Raw genomic sequence first — 14,800 nt, forward strand, 5'->3', positions numbered from 1 at the left:
TCTTCTGATGAAATCTATTTCCTTCACGGTGAGTTTCCACAAACAGTTAGCACCACCGCCCTCAGTCTGCATTTGAGGTTTAGATCATGTAGCTGGATTAAATTGACATATAATTAAAACTTAGATGAAGTAGTTGTATCAGATACCGCACATTGTCTCACAAAGAGAATGCACTACATCAAGGAAAGACTGCTGACAAGCCCTGAGTGGACGGAGACTGCACCGTTTGAGAGTTTAATATGAGTTTAGAAAAAAAAAGAATAATAGCTTTGTTTCTTTGAGAATAAATTCAGATTTCTCCTTTTTATTCACTTTCATGAAATCATAATTGGCTTTGAGTATTTTTCACACTGTATTATTCATGATGATATCTCATTAACTCTTAATTGATGCCGAGAAGCATCAGGCCATGGTTTTAATCAAACAATAGACAAGCATATTCTCGCACAGACAAGGAAGTTTACGTCTCCAGTTTTATTTCCCCGTGGATTTTATCTGTCCTTTCTCCTGACCTTGAATAACCCGACCATCTGGATGCTGTAAGCTCACACTTGAAACTAAAAGCTGCCACAAGATCCACAGAACGGATGGAGCTGGGATTCGATACACCAACAAAACACTGGTGGTGGTGCTTTGTGTTGCTACACGAAAGCAGGGATGCACCAGCCCCATGATGCATGCTGGAGCAGCAGTGTCTGTCAGTGGTATGACAGTAGCAAACCACAAGCCAGCTCCAGCTCTTCAGGTCAAGCAAGAATGCAAATTTCAAGAAACTTATTTATCATTTTTAATGGTTAAATTATCATTAAATGGCTCAAAATGAATATTTTCTCTTCATTATAGCATTTGAATCTACTACTTTGGCCCATGATTCCTGCAAAATTCACGGCAATTAGGTATTGTAACGGCAGATTATGATAAAAATAATGCATTCACACGAAAAGTTCAAAATGTTCCATCGCTAATAGCAAATAACAGACTTCATTCTTACTGGTTTTATTTAGAATAATGTCAGATCTTACCTAAATGATTGATGTGTAATGAGCACTGTTTCTTCGCTGTTTGTGATGCACCTTCTCAGGTGACTTCTCGTCCCAGAGATGCAGAGATGTTGCAGTGATAACTGTACCATCCAGGGAATCTTGCTGCATTTCACCTGCAGTGGTACAATGATTTACACACAAAGATTGGACAATGTTACTCAGAAAGTCATAACCTTTCTTTCTATGTTGTTTGAAGGTTCCACTTGCTAGCTAGCTAAACCAAACAACAATTCTCTGTGACTTTACACTGCTGAAGTCACCAACATGTACCAGCTGGTTCCTCAGTCAGGGCCATGAGCTAACGCTGTAGGCGCCACAGTGAGGTGCCATTATGTTTCATCTGTGGAGGGCAGAGGAAGAGGGCAGCTGGCTTGCTTTGGTTTCAAGGACATGGCTCTGAGTTCACACTGCATGTTCCTCGTCTGCTATGACGGCGGTTTATGTTTGACTGAAGACATTATTGATGCAGATTGACGACTAATCGTCGGATCATAGACATCCCTAATTACAAAGACACAGGCATAGAGGCTAAGCATGGCCGAAGAAGAAAACATCAAAATGAATAACATTACATCACATATATATTTATTTGTCCTCTCAAAATAAAAGTTGTATTCAGATAGATTGGATGTTTCTGAAGATATATTTTATGTGTTGCTAATGTAAAATAGGAAGCCAGCAGTAAAATGTATTTCTCAGAGCTCACTTGTTTTGCATTAAAAATCTCTGAAAGCATGTTTTATATATATTACTGTGAGGCAGAATAATGGCTCATAGTATTAAAGGGGCTATTGTCCTCGGGCAGGAAAAACATTTGAGGAGACATTAGTGGCTTTTTTACAAAGCAAAGGAAGATGGTCGTACCTTTCGTGCTGTTTTCCTGTATGGCTTCTGTTGTGTAATGCTTGATAGTTATCATGTCACATATCACTATATAATAATAGCTACCATAAAGGTAGACATAGAGGGAAATAGCATGACCCAATATTTCTCCCATGCTGACACTAGTTTTAAGCCCAAGAGTGGTGTAATGCTTTGGACTGACTACACAAGGCAACACATAATGAACACACTTTTAACGTACAATTGGTGCCGCTTGTTAAACTTTGTGAGAGTTTTGTGTTGGGGGGACATTTTGTAGGAAAGGGCACAGATTTATGTCACATCCTGGAGTTAAATGAATGAATACAGTATAGTATAGCCACCTTTATGGCAAAGACAGATCAGGAAGTCCATGGGGGATGTTAGTGGTGCCTTTCGTTCCCACAGGCGCTCTCCTCTCGAGCACCTCAGAAATGGAGATTGGTGTTGAACCTGTACACAGAGGAGGACTCTGGAGGCTAACATCAATCAGCTCAGTGACCTTGTCTGCTGATACCCTCAGGAATATAGGGCATCTGCTTCCTGACTACACACAGAGAGTGGACTGACTGCAGTTAAGTCACACTACAAGAAAGAATAATATCTTGGAGTGCTTTGTAATGCATAGTGTATGCATTCCAAGGACTAGAACTGGCAGAGAAGGAGCCAAGGACTCTGAATTAACATCAAGTGGTAGTTACACTCTGATCCCAACTGTAAGGACTTCTGTTCTGTTTCTTTAATGAGTAAAGAGCCCTGCTGTCTCCTACTTATTGACTATCCCTGAAGCACCACTGCAACAGCCTAACTTCATTTTGAGTAAGGACACTTAGAAATAGTGTCAAAAGAGGCAGTCCTGCTTTGGTCTGTGCCGTTTTTGTTAAAGCAACGTTTTTGTAACTTTTGAAAGAAATAATAGCCCTTTCAAATGAAAGTTGAATTCATTATCAATACAATGTTTCCTCTCAGAAGTCGATACACTCAGGGGTTTTGCTGCCGCAGCCCTCCGTGGTCTCGTGTGAGCAGTACTATTGTGGCTAATTCAATGTGTCATTATCTTGTAATTGCCATATTTGGCCACTGTGGCGGCTGTTCACTGCACATTACACAGTCGCACTTTACAAACGTGCATTGAACGGGGTGTTTCCATAGCTCTAGCATTGAGTAAAGAATAAATTGTGGCAAATAAATAAATTTGTTGCTTTGCCTTTTTGTCAGGATTTAAAGCCTGAACATACATATCTTCAGCGCTACAAATTTATTCTACCACCTTTGCACAAATATATTCTGACAATCATTGCTAGAAATAACTTGTCGAAATCCCTCAATATGTCAACAGCACACGTTAACATCTTCAGCCAGCAGACAAACTAATTTTTGGATGGATTTTGTCATTTTCTTTTTGCCGCCTGCCTTTTTGTGCCTCGGCTGGCCTGTAACAACCGAACTTGTCCCCCTCCCTTTACTGCATGCTGGTTCAAACTCACAGCACAGCAAGCGCACACGCTGCTCGCCCCATGCAGTCTGATCTGTGTCTCTATCCCATCCACTGGGCTGTAATACTTTTCATGATGAGAAACAGGGCAGGCTGCTGGTGGAGGAACCAGCATTTTGCTTTCAGTTGTGGATTCATCTCAACTTTGGTTTGTCCAAAACCAGTTACTATTCGTGACAGCTTTTCTTTGACCACCTCTCTGATGTTCAGTGAGCTTCCAACAGAGATCCCGGGGTGACTCAGTGGTTTGCAGTCTTGCCTCAGAGCAGAAACGGGCTGTTCTTATGTCTCATCTCTCACAGTCTAATCACATGCAGGTCAGGTTGTGAGGAGATGTTTAGCTCCTTGAGGAATATGGAACCACTCTTACAAAAAAGTGTCTGTAGCACACAGAAGGTGTGTGCAGGGTAACTCTACACAACCCTGAAAAGGTAATGCTCATGAGGAAATGACTAAATGAAGAATTACCTACAGATTTAGTTTTGCTTCATTTTCCAGAGTATTGTACATTCTAAGACTTAAATCTTTCAAACCTGTTTCCAAGCTGTAACAGAGAAGGCTGGGCCCTCTCCAGGCATGCATGCTTCAAAATATTAAACTCCCAATGTGTTTAATCCGGAGGCGATGAAGATGCCATGCCTACAGCACGGCCCAGTAGTAGTTTGTTTCAGGGGGTGCTTTTCCAGTGTTATTTTTCTGACACAGACAACTGCAGGCTGTATTATGGTAAAGGCAGTAATATTTTTATATGGTTTATATAATAAATGAACATGCACCCAGTCAGCTCCAAAATATTTGTGTCTTTCGTCATGTTTATGTGCAGACAATGGTGTTTGTTCATGTTTGACCAAGTTCAGCCCAAACAGAGAGGGCTGAATTAATCATTTTTATTTAATTTTAATGTTCTATAAGACTACATACACATGCATGGTTTTGGTCCCTTTTGAAAGGTAACACTCTGAACTTTTGTCCTCTGCAGTCAGAATCACTTTAAGTGCTACTGGCATTGAGCAATAGAAGTTTGTACACTCTTTGTTTTGCTTTGTTTTTTTCTGCCTGAATATTCTGCTTGCAAATAGATGCTTGCAGTTTGGAAAGCTTATGAGGACGCCTGGCCTGCTCAAGACGCTAACGTTAGCAAGCCAGCCGCAAAGAGGCCACCGGGACTTACACACATCGGAAAGGCTTTGGAAAAATCCAAGAAATCTGCCAAAGATGACCCACAGTCTGAGGTTATGGAAGATTTAATCATGGACATGATGGCGCTTGCCTTACTATGGACTGGCCTTTTTCAGTTTGTTCACATAGACAAGTCTAACTCGTGTCAGGATATTATGCACTGTGAATTAGTTTTTATTGTTATTGAGGAACGCACTTTTTCAGTTTGTTTACATCGAAATGTTGTGTCAGTGCATTCATTTTCTATGTATATTTATTTTCTGTAAACTTCTGGAATGCACTTTTTCAGTTTATATTCCTGATGCATGTTTTTGCATCAGTTCAAGGGCCTTTACTTTTTATATCAGTAAGTAATGCACCTTATTTAAAGTGATATGAGATAACAAATAGGTTTGTTTGATAGCTTTCAGAAAATGTTTGAGAGGCTTGCCGATAGTTTTTTATTGGAAAAAATAAGTATCTCTTCATTTAAAGAGTCAAAACTGTTTTTGGTTTTGTTCATAGTGTTGATGTCATGATCTTAGGTATATATGTGTGTTATCGGTATCGGCCTTTAGGAGCTGAAAGTTATCGGTTATCGGTATCGGTTTTCAAAAACAGTTATCGTGCATCCCTATATTTTCTAACTATATATTTGACTATATATCTTTATATTGAGGCCATTCACTATATTTATCCCCTGAAATTGTGCATTATAGCGCTATTATTGTTGAAATCATCAATCTGATGTGCCAGAGCTGTAAATAACCCACTGAAGGGGCATATCAGCCTTTTCAGAACTTCGTTGGGTATGTGAAATCATGTCTTTGTTGGATCTGTTCCATCTGTGGTGAAAATCAGTGAGTTGCGTCAATTTTGTTAATTTTAAACCCGGTTGCTTGTCTGCCTCCTGTTGTTTTTGCATCTTGGTGGTTTGATTTAATGGTTTGGGTCATTCGATTCATCGGATTCTAAGCTTTGTAATGAAGTATAGTGCGAATATAAATTTGAATGGAGCGTTTATGTCAATAGAAGGAAAAAAAAACTGTCGGAATGTTATTTAAACTTATTTCATATAAGGTCAATCGCCATAACAGACTAACAAATTAATTACTCTAAAAACAGTTAAAGATTGAGGACTGAGCCAAACCAAAGGCAGGCACAAACAGATACTCCTGATTACTCTAAAATCTGGGGCTCTTTTTGTGGCAGCACCCAACAAGTACAGCCATTACATGTTGGTATGTTCATGTCAGTTAAATGTGCACTGTCTTAATTTTTGAAGCTTATGTGTGAATCACACACTGTATGTAACAGTTAATAGATGGATTACCGTCATGCAAAATAAAAGTGTGATGTTGGAGACAGTGAAAGTCCTGCTGCAGATCTGAAATGCTGATTATTGTGTGTTGCAACTCTGAACCTCCCAGAAAACAATATTACTTTCCTTCTTAAACAAGCTGTTCTGGTCTCTGCTGCCATTTTCATCATGCACAGTGGTGCAGCTTTTTAAAGCATATGCAGATGCAGGGTTGTGGGAACTAGGGCTGTATATATATATGATATATAAATGATTAATAAAATTCCGGCAGTCATCATGGTTTACTCCTCAACCCCTGAGAGAAATAATAACTGGAGCACTCAGCTCAAGGTCAAGCATTTGGTTTTAGCTGCAGCAGAGAAGCTAAACACATATTTGGCTATGTTGTAAAACACAATATGGTGTACTTATGCTTATTTTCCCTGTCTTCACTGAATTTGCTGACACGTTAGTGTGTGTGTGTGTGTGTGTGTGTGTGTGTGTGCTCCCAGTGTTCATGCCCTGTCACAGAGTTAACATTAGAGGTTTAAATGATATAATGTATTTGTTCTGTTAAAGTATTAAAATTAAATATGTTTTTGTGCACTATACTCAACATCCTTTGGTTTGTATGCCTTTGTTATTTGTATGTTTTGGCCTGCTTTGCATAATAATATATTCATAAAATGCACCTTCCACTACAGCACTCCTAACGTAAGCCTGTTCCCATGACTCTGTACAGATATATCACATATTGTGGGCTGCTGAGAGGAACGCGATGAATTGCTTCACTCCTCCTATCCATATTACACTTCTTCTAACCTTTTTGCAAATAGTGTGATGTGCCTATAAAAATAAAAACATCCAAGAAAACAGCTCCCACAGGAACTCATGCTCAGGAATTGTCATGAATATATGATGTATATTGAGTATTCAGCAGTAAAAAAGAAAAGAGACTGGTTCAACACTGTTCAGTGCTTACTGAGCTCAGTGCATTGTAATGTTGGTTTGGTTGGACTGTGGACGATCCCACAGCTCCATGTGTGTACAGAAATGTGATTCTTTAACCAAAGTGATCAATGTGGCTTATTTTGTCTCTCAGTCACATTATTGTAGAGTATCAGTTAACCTTTTTGTTTTTTGCTCATTTAGCGCCTCGTCAGTGGAAAATGAAATTTGGATTTTAATCTGATTTGATTAGATTTTTATGAATAATAATGACAGATGTAATAAATCCAAAATATAAATAGTTTAGACAAATAATTGATAGCGGTGATAATGAAGTTGTGAATATTTTAAATGAATACCCTTAGGAGGACGACCTTTGTGTTTAGCACCATGGTTACATTGTACATGAAAGAGAACAGTGCCCCTCCCACATTAGCTGCTCTGGGAAAACACGGTCAGTGGTGCCAATCTTGATCTTGCTCCTTCAGTCAATATCAATCAGCGGAGACAGGTGAAATTAGTTCTCAAGCAATTTGGCCCTGGACACAGACTCGGGTATTACCGGGGTGTTGCAGCATTTGTGTACCTTCGACTGTTATTTGTTTAAAACAAAGGCATGTTGGTTCTTGTAGTAACTGGTCCTGACTGGGCTGCAGCCCAGTTGGCAGAATACATTTCTGCAAACAACTGATGGTTTGAAACTTTGTATATCTTTACATTTCAATTTTTCAATTCTTTGATGTGATTTTGTGGTTAAGGTCGAGTTAAGTTTAGGTGCAAACACCACTTGGCAAGGGACAGCAGCTGATTCAGCGTCATACATTAAAAATCTGTCTCCAGTTTGGTCTCCACTAAGCAGTCTTTTAGCAGACCGATCATCCATGCTGCGTTTTTCTTGGTGTTTTTTCGAGTCCGTCTGCTTCAACCTGGTCAATCTCTGTGTCCTCAAGTTGCTTGTGCCTTAATATCACTCCTCCTGTTGGTCAAGCGCTGTTCTTTACTTGTCTTTCTTGCTGGGGACATGTCATTCTCCAGCCACATGTCAAGTGTCTTGTCCTCTCCAAACAAATTAAAAGTAATGTCCGCAAAATGCTCCATATTTTGCCATTGAGCTTGCTGCATTAAGGGATTTCCCCTTTAGTCAATGACTGTCAGGAATTCCTGAGCAGCGGCTTGTCTATCTAGAAATAAACGCTGCTGAATTTTGGCGATTGACCAATCAGAACTGAGTATTTAAGAGTGCCATGTTCTAATAAGAATTAAACCAGCCTGATAACTTCCTCCCTCCTCAGTTGGAAAAGGGTACAGAAGAAGAGAGAAAAACATTCACAGGTTGTCTTTCACTGCCGCTGTAGCCCATTGTAAAGCAGTATTGTGGCTATATTGCAGGTAAAAACAACAGAAAGTTACTAAATCGGATTTCTAGCTTGAGGACAAAGAAGATGTAGGAACAGTCATCAGGTCATATGCATATGTGACGAAGATAATGCACATTGCAGACACTGTCGACAACAAATAGCCTGTGTCATTGTCCAACTACAATGTCCACTATGTTCCATGGGCTCATGTTTAGCACATGACAGCTCTATGAAATCCTTCTGACAGGAACAGAACACTGGTGGCACACAGCCCCATCAGTAAAAGAGTCTGTGTGTGTGTGTGTGTGTGTGTGTGTGTGTGTGTGTGTGTGTGTGTGAGGTCTGGGTTCCAACAGCTTACAGGGAAGAATCACTTTGGTGAAAGGTAGACTCAAATACTTTGTTGGGCTCAGAGTCTTTGCGATGCTTTAGCTGTAGGGAAAAACGTGCCATCAGGCTTAGCACAGTCGAATACTATTTTCAAAAGAAATGCCTTTTTCCTGGGTGGACTGTTGATGGAAGTGGTGACAGTGCACAAGTATGTGGGCTAGCGAAGGCAGCTTTACATGTACCACACTGAGACACACCAGGGAGGCATCCTTTGTAGCCTATCCCCCTCAGCAAAGCTTAAATACTTGGAACATCCGCCAGCGGGTAGCATCGTGAGCTCCACCAAGTTTCCCTATGGGAGTTCCTGGTAATGAACCAGAAGGTAAATCCTTCCATTTGATATTTCAGTAGAATATCCAGCTTGTTTATATCTGGTAACAACAGTAATATCTACTATTTTGATGCTTAATCTCCCACTATGGGAACTTAACTACCTGTAAAGTGGAGCTCCCCTTGCTGACCTCTAAGAACCTGTAAGGGTTTGGTGCTAGGCTTTGCTTTGTTTCACTGTGTTTTCCAAACTGGAAAGTTTTGGATATATGTAGTTGAAAAGCAATACCAGGACAAACATCATCATTTTTGTTCCATACATGTAATGAATTTTCAGTATCATTATCATCATACCTTCATGGAAGGGCCCCGTCCACAGTAGCAGGTGGACAGACTGGAACAGACCTAGGTTACCTCCTGACTCAGAAGACAGGCGGTGCAGGTTAACAATCTGGTGGAGAACGAACTGGAGGATGCAGCAAATTCATTTCTCCTGAGCAGTGCCCAAATTTAAGGATTAATTCTAGAGTAGGGTGAGAACTATTAGACGTTTTCCACTATGGAAACTTTACAACCCAAAATAACAAGCTTCTCATAACCTGAACTTGTAAGCTCTTTGTTCTGGGATCGACATTGTTTTTCACTGTTTTTCAAACTTGAATGTCTTAGTAACATGTCATTGAAAAGGTGACACTGCTTTGAAAGACTGGTGTTGTCTGCTGTGCACTGTCAAACCAGCCTGCTGCTCGATTCCCTCCTGACTCAGAAGACAGGGAGGTGTAGGAGACAAGTGACACAAATCGCTTGCTATTGGAAATGTTACATCATATTGAAAATACCTATGCTAGAATAATCTATGGCATAGTGGTCTAACATACATACCTCAAACTGTACCTTTATATACTGCCTGGTACTGTAATGCAATGTCTCCTGGTGAACATGGCCAGGAGTATATATTGCATGTCATCTCTGTTTCTTCCTCCATATTTACTGTTTCTGAACCTCTTTATACTCTCAAATCAAGACAAAAAAAAAAAAAAAAATCATCAATTAAATCTGTCTACTGGTCTCACAGGAAAGTCCAAAGTAAAACTGAACTGACATACACTGCTTCTATAATATTAATTTGTGAATTTGAACTAGTCTTTCCACAAGTTGAAGTCTTAGAGTAAAGTCTGGTGCTGCTCCTTACTCAATAGTGGAAAAACTCCTACAACAACAGCACTTACACCCACAGTGATTTTACATGGGGACATTTTCTGATTCACAGATGGAAGGGTCGTCAACTAAAATAAATTTGGATTAATATTTCAGGTAAAAGCAATTCAAACCCACACAGTCACTGAGTAATTCTCAATGGATCAACTCAACTGTGTGTCACTGGATGACATAAGTAAATGATATATCCTGGTCTGGTATCCTGAATTGGTATCCTGGGACTCAGGAAAAAGATTTACCTGATAAACATCTGTTTATCAAAGAAAGATCCCTAAACCACACACACACACGCGCGCACACACACACCCCATTGCAGCATATGCACTCTAAATGTGAGCAGCTTGCACATTCAAATAATGTGACACCATGTTTGGAATCCTCATGCATTCAGACTGTAACATTTAAAGTCAAGTTTCAGTGTCAGCACTTTGTTCACAGTTTGAGTGCAAAGAGAAGCAATAAGCATTATTATGCATGGCACGTACAGTACAGTAGATGTACAGTTGGCAGCCCTTTAGTGTCCCAATGCCCTGAATCCAGATAAGAATTCACAAGATGAACTGTTTAAATTCAGGAACTTGTCATAACTTTGGATTAAGAAGTAGTTGTTTTCCTAGAATAAACAAAATCTTGTGTTTTATTCTATATTCTATTTTATTCTGACAGGTATTATTCCAGAGTTGCCAAGTTACTAGACCTTCAATGGATCTAATACTGTAAATGGCTTCCACTACATGTTCAGATGAAGAAGGTGGTGAATGGAGACTGTGTCGATCTGTTTAGCTTTCAGCAGTGCTGTGACATGTTGCCAACATGGGTCCGGACCACGGGGAGGCTCTGCACAGCCGCCGCTTCACACATTTGCTCCGGTGGGGAACCCTTTGATACATTTGTCCTTTTTAGGGCATCCATTTAAGAGAAACTTTCACAACATGACATCTCCTGAACAGAATGCCAGTGCACCGTGATGTGTTAGAAGGCAGGAGTAATTTAATTCAATTATAAAATACCCTAAACGGACTACAGGATTATCCTCTTTAGTTTCGTCAAGTGTAATGATGTGACTCTGTGTTTTTCTGATTAGGGCCCAAGCTTTTCTCTGCCATAGAGAGAAGAAGAAAAGAAAAGAGCATTGGTTCTTTCAATTTAATGCACACTGGTCTAATAAGCTTCAGGGCTCATTATAGAGCAGAGAGAGGCTTCTCCCTTTCTTGCAAAATGCAAGTAATGAGGCATTTGAAATATTCCACAACATTAGGATAACTGAAATAGGAGAGTAAGCCCTATAAGCTTTGCTTGTGTAACACATTTTAAAGTGCTCGTTCTGTCCTGAGGCTGGTGGGGATTTCACTTTGAATGCCTCACCTAGCGAGCTTGATGCCTGTGCTGCACTGTTTCCATTTTCCTGTTTTGTACCGTGGTCGAGTTCACATGATGAACACATGCAGAGATGTTAGAGCAGCGTCCTAGACTTTCATTCAGATAAAGTCTTTGATGTTTTATATTCAATAGCATCGTGTGCACTATTAATGATTTGCTCTGAGATATTTTTACATCCCATCCTGCAGTTTGTATTACCCTGAGGCCTAATTCTGGGATATGTAATCATCATAATCACTCCACCTGTTTTTACTGAGATGTTTTCATTAGATGAAAGAGTGTCAAAACTGAACAATGATACACTCATCTGGTGGGTAGTCAGTCTTTTTAGACTTAAAAGTAAGCCCCGTTTGAGCTGATGGGGCCAATTGCTAAGGAGATTATCTCCTGTTTCTGAGGCGTGAAGCAGCTTAGCCATACACCCCTCTGGACAGGAAGCCTGTCCATTGCAGGGGCTCAACCCACATCTATCTTTTAAATAGAAACTGCCAAGCAAGGAAGCACTGGCTCCCTTTTTTATTCTTCTGTGTGACTGAACCCAAAGTCTCCCAGCATTAGCACAGACACTGATCAGACTTTGTTATCGATCTTCTTCCAAGAAGTCATCTGTTCAAATTTTTTTTAATGGTATGATAATGAATATCTTCGTAGACATGCACACAAACACATAGGTGGCTTCAGGAGATTATCACATTTGTGATAGTAGCTAGGAATATTACTTCTGAAAAAGATCAATGTGGTTATGATACAGAATAAAAAGTTCTGACTCTATTGATTAAAATAGAACCATTTCTTTTTAGAAGTTATTTCAGACTAGTTCTGAAACCATTAACCGATTAAATTAATCAAGAAATCAAGAAATCTGCAACTATTCTGATAACCAATTGATAGCTTAACTTCACAGAATTGAACATTTGTTCATTTCCTATGACTTTGAACGTGGAATCTCGACTAATGTCTGCTGTGGGAAAATGTGATCGGCATGTTTTACTGTTTCCTGGCATTTTATGGACCAAAATGATTGGCTGATTCATCGAGAAAATAATCCAATAATGATTATGATGAAATAATTGTTAGTTGGAGCTTCATTTGAGACAGAATAATCCGTTGTCCAGATCCCTCATTCAGCCCTACGAGGAGCGCAGCAGGTGCCAGCGGCAAGAGTGGATGAACACCTGAACACCTCATTGTCGCGCTGTGTCAACATACTGTTGATCAAAGGAGAGTCCTGTCCAGAGCTCCTGTCTCTGCTACGCTGACATGTTGTGATTTTGGAAATTTCCATTTAAGAAACAACGCCACTTGTAAAGCATGCTTATTTAGCCGTGTCTGCAGAGTAAATCAATGAAACCTTGTATGTTGGATGTGGAAATAAGGCTGCCCATTTCTATGACATAACATACACTTGAGAGGTATACTTAAGGAGATCATTGGCCCCAATTGAGTTTCTTATTGACTACTGTGCTGCATTCAAATTGCTTCAAATGTTGTACATTTATAGCGACTGAACCAGAGGAAGGCAATTAAGCTGAACAAGTACATTTTACAAAAACCTCTAAAAGCCATATTTTACATGAAGTCATTTAGAAAGATAAAAAATAAGCAACCCAGAAGAATCATTAAAGTGCTAAGATCAAAAGAAAGGAGGTGTGGAAACAAGTTATTGCTGGGTAAATTAATGAATTCATATTCTGAAAACATAATCATAGTGATCACTTATTTTTGGGGTCAAGTCTTGAAGCCAAGTTTGAAAATATCAGTTAATTATAAAGATGTTTGCTTGTGCATCTTCATATGAGTATTGTCAATGTAGGAATGCCCTGACTCGCTCTTGTCTGCTATTCTGCTTCATATTTTGTGTTCTAGTTATGAAAATAATAACAAAATGAAACACTTATTTCTTTATATTGTTTTAAAGAATTAAACAATAAAATAAAATAGGACAGAAGACAAGCAGCTGAGAGATGACTAAATTTAACAGTCAAATGGCCAGGAACACAATTGAATAAACTTCAAGAGGATACAAGGATTGCTTTCCCTGTCAGACGGATGGATGGTTACTGAAGCTGTGCAGTGAACATATGATGCTACATGACATAAGTTTGTGTTGTCACCTCTCCTGATTTTGCAGCTTTCCTCTGATACTCCTCAAAGTCCAAAATGATGAGACTGCGTGCTAAAATCTCATGCACTGTAGTCACCTGGTTTTCACACACATAATGGATTGGTTGGATGATGGATCAGCATCAGGTGTTTTTACACAAGCTGATGCATTAGCATAAATCTGGACTGCCAACTTTTAAAACATCACTGTTGTGCATGCTGTCTCCTCAATTAAATATGAGCAGTCGACATCAGACAGAAAGTTCTGTCAGACTTAAATCCTCAATGGCAAGCATCAAAGTATCTGTGGATTCAGAGCGATCATCAGATCAAACCAAACATGATGGAATTTGTCTAACCCTGCTGTGAAATCAGCGCTGCACTTCCCTGTAAGCAGCAGCAATGAGAACTATTCAAGGGGAAAATGCGGTAAAGGCTTTTACATGTAACACCACTAGTCTTGCTGAACACGTGGCTACATGGATGCAAAGACAGATGATTTATAACTAATACAATCTTTGCCAGATTTTCATTAAATTGTGACTTTTTTCTTCTTGACCAAACACTGTGGCAGGGTGTCTGCAGTCCTTGGGAAACACTTCAGTCTCAAACACAACATAGTAGACAGTCTATGTGTTTGCCTTCTATTATTTCTTCTCTAAATTCACAGTCTTGTAGCTTTCTGTCAACATTTAAGAAAGAAATATTTTTTTAACTATTCATGAAAAATTGTGAAGCCCTATGAAGTTAGGGTCATATATTTTTCACATATACAAGCGGTACAGACTGGTAAGATTCACCTCAGGTATCCCTCCTTTTCATCAACAGACTTGTATTTTTGTGGTCCCCTCCCCGCATCGACGCTTTGAAATTGAATGAAGTTGTGAGCTTAAGCTAGGAGCCACATGAGACTGTTTTGACACATCACTTAATGCCTTGAGTTTGCCTGTAGCCATTGAGAGGAAGCCAGAATCAGACACTTTCTATCTGTCCAGGCCTTAACATGAAGGCTGTGGCATATGTAAATTCTTGTTTTTGGCTACATGAGATGTTGATCCATAATAGAAATTACACTCACTGTGCATCTGTGGTTGTACACAATTGACTGTAAGCCTCTCTTGATAAGAGCTTGGAACGTCAAAGCAATATCATGTGAAATATCCCATTCCCATCCCATTGATTTATCCCCTGTTTGGGACCTCAGTTGCACTTAGCATGCCAGTAAAGCTTCTTTTACAGCCTGAAATGGGCATATTTTTAATATTGAATTGAGATT

At 39.6% G+C, this 14,800-nt stretch overlaps 1 protein-coding gene across 1 annotated transcript in view; it reads left to right on the forward strand.

The window, feature by feature from the left end:
• opcml (opioid binding protein/cell adhesion molecule-like) overlaps window positions 1–14,800 on the forward strand; it is a 161,379-nt gene that overhangs the window by 83,339 nt on the left and 63,240 nt on the right. The window lies entirely within an intron of this gene.

This window comes from Chelmon rostratus, chromosome 14 (genome assembly GCF_017976325.1).
Source record: "Chelmon rostratus isolate fCheRos1 chromosome 14, fCheRos1.pri, whole genome shotgun sequence".
NCBI classification, from domain to species: domain Eukaryota; kingdom Metazoa; phylum Chordata; class Actinopteri; order Chaetodontiformes; family Chaetodontidae; genus Chelmon; species Chelmon rostratus.